The following is a 17,185-nucleotide window of genomic DNA, read 5'->3' as shown; positions in this document are numbered from 1 at the left end:
CCTTATCACGCTTTGTATGGACAAAAGTGCCGAACGCCGTCATGTTGTCTTGAAGCTGGAGAAAAGCGGTTTATGGGACCTGAGATAGTTCATCAAACTGCTAAAAAGCTGAAAGTGATTAGGGAAAGGATGTTAGCAGCTCAGGATCGTCAAAAGAGCTATGCTGAAAAGAAAAGACAACTGATAACATCCGAAGTTGGAGATTCGGTTTTACTTAAAGTCTGGTCGTGGAAGGGACTTATAAAATTTGGTAAAAGGGGAAAGTTGAGTCCAAGGTTTATTGGACCGTTTAAAGTTCTTCAGAGGATTGGGAACCAAGCTTACAAGCTAGAACTACCAGAAGAACTAGATGGTATTCATAACACTTTCCATGTGTGTTATTTGAGGAAGTTCACGGGAGAAGTTCCCGAAATAATTCCAAATTTTGAATTAAGGATAGATGAAAGCAAGAGGTTAATTGAAGAACCAGAGGCAATCGTTGACCGTAAGACTAAGAAGTTGCGACACAAGATGGTCAATTTAGTGCTTTTGCGATGGAAACATACGAATGGGCCAAATATCACCTGGGAAACGGAGAGTGAAATGATGAGTCGCTATCTGTATTTGTTTGCTGATGTATGATTCCGGGGAAGAAATCATCCTAAGGGGGAGAGAATTGTAACGTCCGTGTTTATAGGCTAGGCATTAATGATGATGTAATAGTGCAGGCCAACCTTTGTAACTTGTTTTGAAATAATAAGATGTATTATTTGAGTATTATGTGTTTTATACTTAATTATTATGATTTAATAAATTAATGATAAAAATAAGCGTAAAAAATAAATGTAATATAAACCTGATATCTATGAAGAAAGTTGTAGTGGTTGAACCAAGGATTCTGGAGATATAAAGAATACCGAAATCCAAATTATAACGAAGAAGTTATGGCATGTCGAAGTTTCGCGACAGAACCGGCACAACGCTGTGTGACGTAAAAAGTAAGTTTACGATAAAGTGCTTTTTAGCCTTAGCGATCTAAATGAAAGTCGTAGTATACGTTAAACCGAGAGCGTGCATAAATAGAATGTCCAAATCTGACTTCGTATGAGGACTTATGAATTTTCTAAGATTTGGTCTAGCAGTATGCAGCCCGAAACTCGAATTTTAGATCGAGCGATGTTTAGCCGACACAAACTAAACGAGAATCGAAGATATTGTTGATAGTGCTTCAACGGTAAAAATATAGACGAAAACGGACGTCGGATGAAGAAGTTATGAATTTTTAACGGACTTTTCCTTTCCCGGCCTGTTAAAAATATAACTTTAAAAATAAATCAAATTTAGCCGACGGAGTCTAAACGAAAGTTGTAGAGCACGGTCTCACCTACGCGTGGATATAAAGAACGTCAAAATCATGTCATTCTCTTTACCTTTCTCTATTTCAAAATTCGAACATCATAACCTCTCATTCAATTAGGTTGATTTATACTTGTGTAATTTTTTACCAAAACATGTGTATGTGTGTGTGTGTATATATATATATATATATATATATATATATATATATATATATATATATATATATATATATATATATATATATATATATATAAAGAGAGAGAGAGAGAGAGAGAGAGAGAGTGTGTGTGGGGGGGGAGATTCATTAAGAAGGAAATATTTTGTAGGAGTGATAAGAAGTACATCATTTGTATAATTTTCGACAAATCAACAAAATGAATCATTAGATAATACAAAAATAATAGAACTTTCCAAAAAAGAAATAAACTCATCAATGATTCATTTTTTGCGATAATTCACTAAAGTTGTACGAAAAGCATATCAAAACTTGATTGAGTAAAAAAATCATACCCTTCCTAAGTAATATTTACTTCTTATTTGATCTTGATTCGTGTGTGTCTATATATATATATATATATATATATATATATATATATATATATATATATATATATATATATATATATATATATATATATATATATATATAAAAGAGTTATTTTGAGAACTTGAAAGTATGCTAGAACCCGAGAATTCCTACTCCATACATTAATTTTCAAAACAAAAACCACTATTAGACTCCAAATGTTGCATATAAGCCATTTTTAAACTGAAAGGCGAATCTTTTTTTCATTGAAATGTGCATGTATGCACATGTGAACATCCATGTATGCACATTTATACTTTACATTTTATTTTTTCGTGTTTTTCGAATGTTTAAGCTAGCGATGGGCTTAGACTAGCCCCTACCAATGTTGTGGTGGTATCTATTTTAAAAAATTTTAGCTGGAAAAAAACTTCAAAATTATGCAGTATCTTTGAGTTCTCAAAATAGCTTAACCTTTTATATATATATATATATATATATATATATATATATATATATATATATATATATATATATATTAATCAAAACTATATTATATAACATATTAAACATTTCCTGAAATCTAAGAGGTACATTTTTTAAAACTTAATGTACAAATCTGGTATCCACAAACCGCTCATATTTTTATGAATAATAATTAATTGTGGTAAAGAATAATCATCGAAAACATTTAAGGAATGAAACATCAATTAAATTTTTTTTCCTTTTTAACGTGGTTAGAAAATTATATTAAAAATTCAACCATAAAAGTCATAGAGGTTGACTTAAAAGTAAAAAAGTTGAGATATATTGTTGTTTCACATTACTGCCAGTTTATTCGCTGATGGTCATGATTCTACATTCTTTTAACATAATTTAGCTAAGCTTTCAATCTTTTAGTTTATTTGTTTTTCTTTATTCATGTCTAAGATTAATACTTCATATGAAGGATTTTGTTGTGGATTTCCAGGGGTGTTTTTGATTTTAGTGGTGCGATTATTACATAATGGCGGGCCTTTATAACCCTAATTTTCTATTAAATGTTTTTATCATTACTATACATTCATTTTATTCTTTATTTTCCATTATTTATGTATATGTTAAAGTTTTTGACAAGAAAGAATTGTGCATTAGTATTCTAGATTTTCTATATATTTTTTTAATGTTAAATTTATATGTGGTGTGCCTATTTTCTTCTTTTGAGTGAATTTTATGGAAAACTTGAAGTGGTTTTTTAATAAACTGCATGAGAACTTAAACAATGGATATTATCTATTATCTTCTCCATAGTATTATTGGAGAGCTATTAAGGGTTGTTCATGTTGGATTAGGTGTCTAAGTCCATAACTATAAATTTTATGTACTTTACCCGAGAGTAGCATGGTCCATTTGGGTTGCATATCACCAGGACAATTTGATAGGATAGACTTTTGAAAAGAGGTTATTTGTGATTTATTAATATATTTTGATAGGATAGACTTTTGAAAAGAGGTTATTTATGATTTATTAATATATTATAAGTTCTAATATATTAATATGAAAGCATATAATTTAATTAGTATTGATCAATAATTAATTTGGAATTAATTTTGTGATCAAAAGAGACTAATTAAATGTAAGGGGATTGATTTGGTAAATCATTCATTCTTATGGTGTGGGCCAATGCTCCATGATTCTTTAGGTTGGGCTAAACCAATGTTACAACCCATGGATAATTCATGGGGGTTTAAACCCATGGAGCCTAAGGAATATGGAAGGTCATACACATTAGGGTTTACATGGTGTAACCCTAATCTTGCCACCTTGTATAAGAAGCCCCTTAGCATCCAAAATGGTACCATAGTGATCCTTGGAGTTCCATGAGCCGATTTTGGTGCAAGAAATACTCTCTCAAAAGTCTCATTTGTTCTAGGTGTGTTGTGATTCCATTTGAGGTGCAACACTTGGCGCACTAAGTTCTTAAAGGCCAAACTCAAGAAATTCTACAAGCTACAACTAAAAGGTAACTCTATAACTCCCTTTTATGTTGATTATATCATTTTGTATGCTAGTTGTATGCTTAATGCTTTGGAAACAATATTGCATGTATAATTAGAGAAAACATAGATCCAAAGCATTTAAGGTTGTATGTGCACCATAGGATGTTGTAGTATACGAAAACCCATCAGTGGTATCAGAGCCATAGGTGGTTATCTATTATATTTGATGCAAAATGTGTAATTTTTCAAAGCTGAAATGTTGTCTGACTGTCCTACTCGACAAGTTCATGCTTGGACTCGATGAGTAGGATGATTTTTGCCTTGGACTCGTCGAGTCCAGTATGGGGATCGACGAGTTGCCTGTCCAGACAGCAGTTCTTCGAGTTTTTTTGGTCTGTTTTGGATTCGGATCATTACTGCAAAATGTTTTAGTTCATAAAATTTGATTTTGTTGCTATGGTAATGATCATGCTCATCCAATTAATATATAATTGTCAAAGTTTCAAGATTTGTATTAGTTTATATGATTAGGCTAATTTTGTAACACCTAGAATCAGAAAGACCAAGAAAAGAAAGGAAAGGCTCTAAGTCAAGAGTCAACTCGTCGAGTCCAAGGAGGAACTCGACGAGTCGGAGCGGGATCCGGGGCATAGAGTAAGTGACCGACTCGGCGAATCAGCTAGTGGACTCGGCGAGTCTGGTCTGGACAAGAAAAACCCTAATCCCGAGGGTTGCACCCTATTTAAAGAACATTACATCCCTTCCCCAGCCTCTTTGCTACCCTTTTGAGATCCAGAAACCCTAAATCGTGAGTGAGAGTCCTTGGAAGCAATTTGGAGCTTAGATAAGTGGTTTTGTGAAGAGATCTTGAAGATCAAGACGCTTGGATCAAGGGGGTTTGCAGAGATTTGGATTAATCTTCAGTGGGAGGTCATCTTGGAGGTAATAAGCTGTTACCTTCACCCTTTTTGCATCTAGATCTATTCTTGAATGAGATTTGGGGCTATTTTGGCAATATTGAGGTCTATTTCGGGTTTGGGGCTTAGATCTGAGGTTGCTACTTCATATCTAGGGTTGTGATGGTCCAGAATGTCTTAAATCAGCAGTCAATGAGTCATTGGTGAAGCCCCTTTGTCTTAAACCCTAGCCCTAGAGTCTTTTGGGCCTATATCTCCTTGGTTTCACGTAAAGTTTGCAACTTTATGTAGGGAATAGGCTGTAGAAGAGTGGATCTATGGATTGGAGCCCCTGCATGGCTCGAAAAGCCACTGTATGGATTGAGAACTGGAGAGACTCGGCGAGTCACATGGGTGTACTCGACGAGTTGTATGAATATGTGCATGAACTCGGCGAGTTGGAAGAAAAACTAGGCGAGTCTGTTGAAGATTGCCTAGGACTCGGCGAGTCTGTTCTTGGACTCGACGAGTCAGGTCGCAGAACCCCCCAACCTCTTCTGGTTAAGACGCAGATCAGTGAGTTGAGTGGTGACTCAGTGAGTTGGACAGGATGGGACTCAGAGATCATTGAACTCGACGAGTCCTGGGGTGACTCGGCGAGTTGGGTCGTATTTTGAGAGCTTCTGAGTTTAAGGACTCGGCGAGTCTTCGGGTTGACTCGGCGAGTCGAGTCAACTGGAAGGTTGACTTTGACCAGGACTTTGACTTTAACCAGAGTTGACTTAGTTTGACTTCTAGAGTTCAATTTGGAACTAAGTGTTTTATTGATATTAGTAGCTCGGGGAGCTAGTGGAGCAGCGGTTCAGAAAGTGGTCGGACAGCAGCCAGAGGGTTATCAGCAAAGTTCAACAGTGTGAGGTGAGTCTCCTCACTGTTTGTATGGGTCTACGGCCACAATGCCGACCCATTTAGTTTATGTATGGTAGGAAGACCCGGGGGTTAGCCCTAGGCATTATGCATGAAAGACCAGGAGGAGGCTCCTGGCACACAGTATGTTATTATGTATGATAGGAAAACCTGGGGGTTAGCCTTAGGCAATATGTATGAAAGACCAGGAGGTGGCTCCCGGCGCACTGTATGCTATTGTGTATGAAAGACCAGGGGGTGGCTCCTGGCACGCTATATGCGGAGTAGCCTAGTAGAGTAGTCTGTATAGTTGTCTTTGTGATACTTGCATGAAAGACCAGGGGGTGGCCCTTGGCACTTGTTTGTAAGACCCAGGGAGTGGCCCCAGGCTTGACCAGGAAGACCAGGTGCGGTCCGTTGCATAACCACAAGACTATGTTTGACACATAGCACCTTAGCAAGACTATGTTTGGCACATAGCACCTTACTTGATTATGGATATGTTGGTTATGTATGGCTCTTGGCTATGTATGGCATGCATGGATCAGTTGGTTTGTATGGTATGTGGTATCTAGGGAACTCACTAAGCTTCGTGCTTATGATTTTCAGTTTTGGTTTCAGGTACTTTGTTTTCAAGGAAAGGAGCCGGCTCGATCGCAGCGCATCACACTATGTTTTCCGCACATGAGATCTTTGGGATCACACTCTGATATGGTTTTATGATAATATGTTTTGATTACTGACACTTTGGCTTGACACGAGATATTATTATGAATGTTTTTATACTGATGGTTTTATGTAAGAACTTATTTAAAAATGAAATTTTTGGCCTTGAATTTTGGGATGTTACAAATTTCTTGAAATTTGTTTGATATGAATTATCTTAATTTATGAGTTTAATTAAATCATAGACAAATAGTTTGATTTTGTTAGTTACAATTTCTAATCTGAATGTTTTTGATGAAATCCATAACTTGTCCTCAAGTTATGGAAAATGAAAAGTCTCATTTTTAAATGTCATCATCAAATGGTTTTAAGTCTTCCATAACATGAAAAGTCTTTCATAATTGTTTTTACGAACTCCATAACTTGTCCTCAAGTTATGGAACTTCAAGAGTCTTTTCATAAAACCTATATTAAACTCATAAGTTATGGATACCAAAGTTTTTGAATAGTTCAAAACTTGCCCTCAAGTTTTGGAATTTGTAAAGTCTCACTTTTGAATACTTTAGTTCAAAATCCTAGAATTTTAAAAGTTTAAAATTCAACACTTATACTATTATAATATTATAGGTTTAATATTTATATATATGTATAAGAGTAAAGTCAGTCTTACCGTTAGTAGGCCTCATTCACGAAGCCGATCTATAAGGGGTATATGGTTACTGCCTATAAAATGACAGTTTAATGGGTGTCCACTCTCTCCCACCTCTTCCTTGACTGGTGGAGGGTCGTTAGCCGAATGGGTTTGACAGGACATTTAAATTTTCATTAATAGTATAATGGAATACTAAGTAACTAAACACTTATAAATTCCCAATCTTAGTTACTTAGGAAAAATGTGAATTTGGTGCTAACCCATGAAATTGCATTTTGCACCTTGTTAAGTCGTTAGTGGAGTGTGTGTGGTTTACCGACACACTAATCTGGTACTGACAGTGCATGGCAAAGGGTAGCTTGATGTTAATCATAGATCAATGGAGTGTGTGTGGTTAACCGGCACATTGATTAGGTGGTTGTAACATTCGGTGTACCAAGCTAATTTGCATGGTTATTCACACCTTGTTTGTGATCGTCGGCATCCCAGTCACAAACTTGAAGGGCACAATCGAGACTTCAACATGCCATTGAAAATTCAATGAATCTCAAAGAATCTAGGAATTTCAATCCATTTAAAACTTAATAATCAATTTCATTTTTCATGGTGGAGATTGGTAAATCGTCATTTACCTACCTTCAAATATTTTGCATTCAGATTACGGAATCCCTCTTCCGAATTGTAAAATATTGTGTTGGGTCCTAGCCTTAATATTTCATGTTGGGTGTTATATTAAGGACTAAAATCAACTAACTTGAATTTCTCCCATTATAGATGTGTAGTTCATACAACAATGGTCTTCCTGAATCTTTTGGAAAAAGCTTTCTTTATAAAGATGATTTTCCACAAGGCGATCAAGGTGAAAGATTAATCCCTTCTTTGTGCTGTAGTGGAACTTCACTTCCTCCACCTCCTCCAATAATTCTCCATAACCCACACGTTCAAGGTTACATAAAGCCCTATTGGTAGGAAGGAAAGTCTATATGTGCTCACGTCTTGGAGATGAAGTTACATATTGACAAGCTGGGGGAGTTGGGTGTCGAAGTCTCAAGGAAGTTGGCTGTTGACTGGGTTCTTCAATCACTTCCTATGTCATATAGCGGGTTCTTTAAGGACTGTTATGTGGGATATCACGACATGACCCTTATTGATCTAACATATTTGCTAATTTCTGCTGAATCAACAATGATTTGGCGCACTGGTCAAGTAAATTTGATTGGAAGATCTACTCCCTAAACTTCCATGGACATTGACAATGGAAACATTGGAAGTCTAGAAAAGCTCTCTCTTCCCAATGGAAAGGGATCGGCCATGGTCAAGTCATTTGACCAAATGGTAAAGAGAAAGGCTAAGTCTGAGATAGTCCCATGTACCAGAGAGTCCATATGTTTCTATATGCCAAGAGAAGGGGCACTGGTTACGAAGCTGCCAGATTTACCTGAAAAGATCGCAAGGATGGTAGAATCAAAAAGTTTGACTCTGCTTCAGGTAAATCCACTATCTAACTCTATTACGTTCCTAATTGTTGATTCTCAATACATGATGTGACAAGGTTGCATTTTGATGTTTTGTAGGATCATGCAAAAGGAAGGAAGCTTAAAGAAAGAGTACGATGAATCTGGTCACGAAGATGGATTTCAATCGCATGGTTCGATGCTCGGATGTTTTAGATGCTACTTAAAGAGTTATCATAGATTGCTTAGAAATATGTAGTAACATAGTTTTCATTTGTAATTGCATTGTAAGGAAAAGTTTTTCCGCATTTTATAAATAAATAAAATTTTGTTTTTATTTTATTATATCTCCTTGCAATGGCATTTGTGAAAATTGATATTTGTATGTTTCTATGTAAGCAATATGAATTTGATTCCTTCGTTTGTGGTAGTGTCGAGAATTTGCCAAATAAGGAAAGATTCTCATCACCCAAGTTTCAGTTGGATAGAAACTTGGAATCATGCAACTTGTATTGTGTGATGAATGAGAAACTTCATCTTTGGGAAATTAAGACTAATTCCTTGTTCACATGAATATGTGTGTCGAGCGAAGGACTAGGGGATCAGGTACACTGGGTGTGCACTGGTCAGGTCCACCACAAAGAACGATAAGACTATTTGTCATAATTTACTAAAGCTTAGTAAATATGGTTATGCATACAAGTTTAAATATAATTTTGAACATTGGAAAAGTTTCAGTGTTTGGCAGAACGAATGAGAAGAATCACATTAGGCAGAAAGATAGAAGTTTCTCCAATCTGAAAAGATGGGAGAGTACCTGAGTATCGTGTTTTATGATTATGTTAATGATTATAAAAACCATGTCACAATTGATTATCTAAGGACAACTTAGTGTACTTGTATGGCTAAGAAGCGAAATCGTAAAATGGTTAAATGAAGAACATAAATCATACTTTGTTCCAAAAATAAGTCTTAGATTCATACTCCAAGATTGAGCCTTGAGTGACATAATCTTAAGAAAGGTTTATAACACTTATCAAATGTAGAATAAAATGTTTTACACTCTTGTACATTTGAAATTGGTAAGTTGTGATGTTTTGGATAAAACAAAGACCAACTAAGGCCAATTGTGTGAAGTGTTTGTCTTGATAAGAAACCCAACTAACTCTTGAATATTTGTTTGCCAAGTAATGTTCCTTGACAAAGTTATTATATCTCAAGAGGTCAGTGGGAGTCTTAAAGATCTTGAAAAAGCTTCAAGAACTAATCAGGAGTAAACATATTGTAAACACTAGCATACGACTTGAGGTTCGTAACCTATCATGTTGACATCTTCCTGTTTCGGTGCCCATTCCAGTTAAAGTTGACTATGCATGTGAGTTCCATGAGTTCTTAATTGTTTGCATAACAACTTGGAAGCAATGGTAGGCCCTTGTGCTGCTAAGTGGCAAGAAATTAAGATTGAACAAGTTCAGTCCATATGGGTTTGGATTTATCACTAACCTTGTCTTGTGATTATGGTTATGACAAATTCACATGGATAGGAACACATACCCATAAAATCTAAGTGTCATAAGGTTTCTCTCCAATTCATGAAAATGATTGTGAGGAAACGCTTTCACTAAGAAGATTTTAAGGAGATAGCAATTGTGGTATTTGCATTATCAAATTCGATTATAATTATGGCATCCCTCTTCATAGTTCGAATTGTGAGAGATGGCAAAGGTCTAAACATTTCAGACTTATGGCTGTAAGTTCTAAAATTGTTAAGACACACATGTGAGCTATCTAAGGAAAGGTGTATGAGTTTGAGAAGCCTAGATAAAGTCTTATCGAAACATCTCGTGTCAAAATCTGAACGTTGGTAATGAAAGTCAATAAGTATTGATTTCTAGAAGTCCAGCTGATTTCTGAATACATGTCAAAGCTAGTGAGAGAATAAGTGTTATGCAAGTAAGATAATGATTATGATGCTAGTGGCAACATAATTACTATGGAAAGTGTTGCAAGTTAGTAATGTTAATTATAGAAAAACAAAAGTTTCAATTCGCAAAGTTGCAGGGTTTGAAAAGTTGTTTTGCTATAATTAAGGGAGAGGAATTTATATTTCATTTCAAACCTAAAAGCTTAGATTGAGATTTTAATCAAATTTAGTCATATATATATATATATATATATATATATATATATATATATATATATAAATGTTATGTTGGAATGGTTCAGCATAAGGAAATTCTATATATAGAAATGTTAATTGCGTTCTCAAAATTTGATTATGATTACGGCATCCCTCTTCATAATCAAAATTATAAGAACTTGGCAAATAGAAATATTGTAGCAAAAGACTAGTCAAGTATCATGTCTTTATGAATCGTCTCCAATATGCTTCGGGTATAGGATTGATTGCATATGCTATAATATTCTCGTGTTCTAGTTTTCCAAGTGCCTGGGGCATTTAGAGGGAAAAAGGAATAGAACCGGATATGACTAAAGTGGTTAAACAACTGTTAAGGACAATGTAAGGTTCGCCAAGGATTGGTCGCTTAAGGACAGTTGGAAGTGTAGTAATGGATGGACCATATTGACATTATTATGAATAAACAAGATTTTATTAATAATGAGTTGTCGTATGGCAAGATATGGAATGTTGCCATATTAGGAGCTGGAGATTAAGAATACATGAGAAAGTTAGAAACTTTTATGCAAGAAGGATGTTCAAAGGAATGTACTTTGAATTTGAGACTTCGCTTCCTTAGAATTGTTTTGTTAACAGTCTCCATTGTAAAGTTTTGTAATATCGTTGGTCAAGTCTCTGTGACTTTTGGTACCATGACATTACAAATAGTTTAGAAGTGACAAGAATTTGGAATTCTTACACTTGCAATAAAGATTTGGAATTGTGAAGTGAGCATCATTGAAATATTTTCAATTGATATATTTCAAAAAGTCAGGACCATAGACAAACATAGTGTGCATTCTTGGAGCATGGCATAGCCATTGTTTTAATTCAAGTATTAAGTTGATAAATCGAAACATTATACAATGAATAATGAGTAATCAATATGGCACTCAAACGTTTTGGGGCCATATAGGATTAGTATTATTCTTGTGTTTCACTTTGCATGTTTTGACTTCCTGAATAACTTGGTTATTCAAACCATCCACAGTCGATCATACTTTGGAAGGAGGTATTGAGGCAAGAATGTCATGAATTGGTCTGTAGTTTGTCTAGGTATTTTAGACATAGATGCAGTGTTCATGAGTACTCCTGGAATAAGATTCGAGTATTGGATTCAACCCACGCTCATCTGAATCACTTCATTGATTTTATCACGATCGATTGTAAGACGATAATATCTTATATTCTTGAAACCAAGACATGTGAGTTGTAGTTTACAAGTCGGTTGCATATTGACGTATGTAAACGCATCAGTAACTTGGTGTTATAAAACATATTGTTGTGTGTAATTTGATGAGTAAGTACAAGCAAGCATTTGAGTCGAAGTTTATTCGTTCCTTTTACCCCATGTGGATAAAAGCGATATCTGTGGGCCCCTCGATGATTTAGTGATGACAGCCCTAAGTGCTTGGCCAAGCCTAGAGTGATTTGATTTGTTCAATTAGTCGGTCGTCATAAATCAGAGGAATATATATATGATCCCTTATCTAATGGACGCGCCATTGACTATGTCACAGTTCGACAATGGCTTTTAAGAGCTACGATTGCTAGTCGGGTTATGGAGTCGTACTATCAATAATAGTTATTAGACTTATCCAAGTGGGAGACTGTTGGATTAGGGGTCTAAGCCCATAACTATAATTTGTATGTACTTGACCGGAGAGTAGCATGGTCCATTTGGGTTGCATATCACCAGGACAATTTGATAGGATGGACTTTTGAGAATAGGTTATTTATGATTTGTTAATATATTATAAGTTATTATATATTAATATGAAATCATATGATTTAATTAGTATTGATCAAGAATTAATTTGGAATTAATTTTGTGATCAAAAGAGACTAATTAAATGTAAGGGGATTGATTTGGTAAATCATTCATTCTTATGGTGTGGGCCAATGATCCATGATTCTTTAGGTTGGGCTAAACCAATGTTACAACCCATGGATGATCCATGGGGGTTTAAACCCATGTAGCCTAAGGAATATGGAAGGTCACACACATTAGGTTTTACATGGTGTAACCCTAATCTTGCCACACTATATAAGAAGCCCCTTAGCATCCAAAATGGCACCTTAGTGATCCTTGGAGTTCCATGAGCCGATTTTGGTGCAAGAAATACTCTCTCAAAAGTCTCCTTTGTTCTAGGTTTTGTGATTCCATTTGAGGTGCAACACTTGGGACACTAAGTTCTTAAATGCCAAACTCAAGAAGTTCTACACGCTAAAACTAAAAGGTAACTCTATAACTCCCTTTTATGTTGATTATATCATTTTGTATGTTAGTTGTAGACTTAATGCTTTGGAAACAATATTGCATGTATAATTAGAGAAAACATAGATCCAAAGCATGTAGGGTTGTATGTGCACCATAGGATGTTGTAGTATACCAAAACCCATCAGTTCATCCATCCAACTTTTTGATAGGTTGGTCGGTTCATGCTCCTCCAGAACAGAGATATATGTCAACGAAGCTTTTCTCGCCATGATCTCTTTTTTCTTCATAAAATATAAAATATGTATTTTTTGAAAGCTTTTTTTTTCAGGTTTCTCAATGTCAAGAATATGTGTCCCGTGAAGTTTATTTAGGTTTATCTATTTTTCTTTATAAGAAACATTACTTTTCGTTATCACTGTAATTTCGCATAACTTTTTCATAGCCTGGTTATTTTTAGGTTCTCACGGTTCCTTTTTAGGTATATGTTAATGAAGAAAATGACAGGTTTTGAGTTTTGAGTTCTTTATTTTCGTATTTTTGGTCAACTCTACAAGATTCGCTTGTGATTTTACCACCGATCGAGAGGTAATAAAATATAGTCTGTTTCCAACCCAGATTTTTAATCTTCTTTGTTGGTTTTATTTACGGTTCTCATGTTGTATTAATTTCAAATAATTTAACCATTTGTGCACAACAGCCTCCATGTCCAACTTAACTATAAAAATTTCACCACTTAGTTTATAAAATTTGTATTCAATTTAATGCTAATTTGAAAATCTCATATATATTGTGTTTGGTGCAAGATTAAGTTGTCCAACTACTATATCCTATAACATTTCTAATTATGGTTGATTATTAGCTTATATTGATCATCTTTGCCACATACCATTACATAAAGTTTTTTCTATATCCCAGGTGAAAACCTAAAATAGATAAATATGTTTATTTTAAGAATTTTTATTTGTGTCGGTTTGTAGATAACAAATTTACTTAGAACCATCTTGTTGAGTGGTGCACAAAAAAAAACAAGAAGCAAAATGCTCAGTGTGTATTAAACTAATGGTAATTGGACAAATATATATTTTCTTTTGTCCTGCCTATTTCTTTCTATCTATCATCGTTCCACTCATTTTAAATTTGCCACATAAATGCTCCAGTATACCGGGCCGACGGAACATATCATATTCGTATGTGAGTACGTATATTCATATATATATGTATATATATATATATATATATATATATATATATATATAAGAATATGTTGATGAGATTTACATGTATTAATGTGAAAAATACCTTAAATTATTAAGGGTACATGCAACCTAATTGGATCTATGTCATAACTCTACTGAAGCAACATACTATCAAACAACAAAAGTTTAACCCTAGTTGAAATCGAAATTCACAAGGATAATTAAGATACATTTGATTTGTTATTGTAAACAAATCCTTATGATCAATCCAATAGTCTTTTGAAAACTAGTTTCAATTGTGTGAAAGCCTCTAATGGTTCACACCCACAACAGAAGAACCCTAGAAGATTTAGGAGAGAGGGGAGAGGTAAGAATTTTCGACTATGGTCTCTTAGAAAGCTTTTTAGAAAATTCCAAGTCTTAGGGTTGTATTTATAGCTAATTAGGAAACACCTATAAAGCCTAATTTGAACATAAAATAATAATTCAAAAAAAGACTTTACTCCTATACATCAATATTATACCAACTTATTTAGGACCTTAAACACCTTAATCCAACAACCTCCCACTTTGATAAGTCGCTAACTATAATTGCTTGTACAACTCTGAATAACCCGTAAAGAGTGGTTTTAGAACACTACCAAACATTGTTGATCGTAAGATAAGTGATCAACTATTCCTTCGTTCTGCCTGATATCGAATGAACATGAGACATGGGTTAGAATCAATCTCTTGTCCAAGATTTTGTGATGACACCATTAGACTACCAATCGAACATATCAATTTAGTCATTGTTGGGCCCAACACTCTAATGTCAACATCAAAACACCGAGGGGCCTAAGATTTCACTTCTCCTATTAAGGAAAAAGGAACAAATAAACTTCAATTATATAATCATACAATTTCACTCATTAAGTCATACATGGAATTGCACTTTATAGCACCCAGTTACTACATGTGTTGGAGTAAACCAATGCAAAATCAATTCGTAAAATATGACTTACATATATCCATTTTAAGAATAGAGGATATTATCGTCTTATAATTACTCGTGATTTAGTCAGTGAAGTAATCTATAAGAGTGAGTTTAACCAATACTTAAAATCTCTATTTCTAAGTACTCATGAATTTTTCAGAAATCCCAATGCAATGACCATTCTCTATATGCAACCTACAAACGGTTCATAACAATATTAAATCAATACTTACTTCCAAAGTATGACCGACTGTGGTGCTTCGAATAACTTAATATTTAAGAACTAAAACATGCAAATTGAAACACAATAATAAATTAATTGACAAATAACATCAAACACATTGAATATTAAGGAAATCTCTATTTAATTAATCACTATCCAATTACAATTTTAATTTCCATATAGTTTCAAAATTAACATCAACACTAACATCTAAAATCTAAGATCATCTCTCAGTCCAACGATCCTAGCATGCTCAAAGTGCTTGACCTTGCTCATACCCTTTGTGAGGGGATCGGCAGGATTCTCTTCTGATGATACATAATTCACCACAAGTGCACCCTCTTCAACCTTATGTGTAATATAGTGATATTTCCTCTCGATATGCCTAGATCTACCATGATCTTTAGGTTCTTTTGTCAAAGGCACCACACCCTTTTTGTCGCATAAAATCTCCATTAGTTCTTGGATTGATGGAACAACTCCAAGATCTCCAATAAAATTCTTTAACCACATAACTCATTTGTTACCACGCTTGTTGCGATATAATCTGACTCACAAGTAGATTCAACCACCGTTTGTTGTTTGGAACTTTTCAGAGTTACCGATACACAACTTAACAAGAAAACTCAACCAGATTGAGAATAATTGTTATCTCGATCTATTTGAAAACTGGCACCACTATATCCACTTACATGAAGTTTATATTTTCCACCGAAAACTAAGATAAAATCTTTTGTTTTTCGTAAATACTTAAGAATATTCTTCACTACCGTTCAATGAGCTAAACCATGATTTCCTTAATATCTGCTAACCATGCTTAAGGCATAAGCCACATCGGGTCGAGTACATTTCATAACATACATGGTCGATCCTATAGCTGAAGCATACGAAATTTGACTCATAATATCTATCTCCTTATCATTATTGGGGCATTGAGTCATGCTCAACTTAACAGTATGATGCATCGGTAAGTCTCCCTTCTTGGAATTTTCCATATTAAATCTTTTCAATATTTTATCTAAGTATGTACTCTGACTTAATCCTAGTAACCATTCCTACCTGTTCATGTATATCCTTATACAAAGAATATATATTGCTTCTCCTAGATACTTCATAGCAAAACATTTTCCAAGCCAAGACTTGACTTCCTGCAAGGTTGGAATACTATTTTCTTAGGAGTATGTCGTTCCTATACAAAACTAGAAAAGTTACAATGCTCCCACTAGCTTTGGTATACACGGAAGATTCATCTTCACTCATAGAAAAGCCAAACTCTTTGATCTTTTCATGGAAGCAAAGATTCCAGCTATGAGATGTTTCTTTCAGTCCATAGATGGACTTCTCAAGCTCTCACACCATATTAGGGAATTTTTCATGTACATATCCCTCTAGTTGAGCCATGTAAACATCCTCCGCTAGTTTCCCGTTAAGGAAATTATTTTTGACATCCATATGTTATACTTCATAGTTATAGTGAGAATTAGAAAAAGCATTACCCTAATTGACTTAATCTTGGCAACGGTTGAAAAAGTCTCATCATAGTCAATCCATTGGGGTTGAGTAAAGCCTTTTTTGCAACCAACCAAGCTTTATATGTCTGTACATTACCATCCATGTCAGTCTTCTTCTTGAAGATCCATTTACACCCCATTGTCTTTCAACCAGATGTTTGATCAACCAAGGTCCAGACTTGGTAATCATACATGGATTAGATCTCACTATTCATAGCCTCTTTCCATTTAGCAGCCTCAGGTCAAACCATCGCTTCCTTGTAGTTAGTAGGCTCATCTAAATTTACGAGTGTTTCATCACTAACAAATGTATCACCTTCTGCAGTTATATGGAAACCATATAACGAAGGTGGCATGCTAACCCTGTTGGACCGACAAAGGGGCAATGAATTGTCAATGGGCTCAACAGTTTCATTCTCAGGTTGAGAGCTAGTATCTTCAAAAATTGCTTCATCGAATGAC

The sequence above is a fragment of the Lactuca virosa genome, chromosome 1 (assembly GCF_052849685.1).
Source record: "Lactuca virosa cultivar CGN04683 chromosome 1, Lactuca_virosa_CGN04683_v6, whole genome shotgun sequence".
In the NCBI taxonomy this organism is placed as follows: Eukaryota; Viridiplantae; Streptophyta; class Magnoliopsida; order Asterales; family Asteraceae; genus Lactuca; species Lactuca virosa.
The sequence above is the reverse complement of the archived record's forward strand: the minus strand, read 5'-3'. Positions refer to the sequence as shown.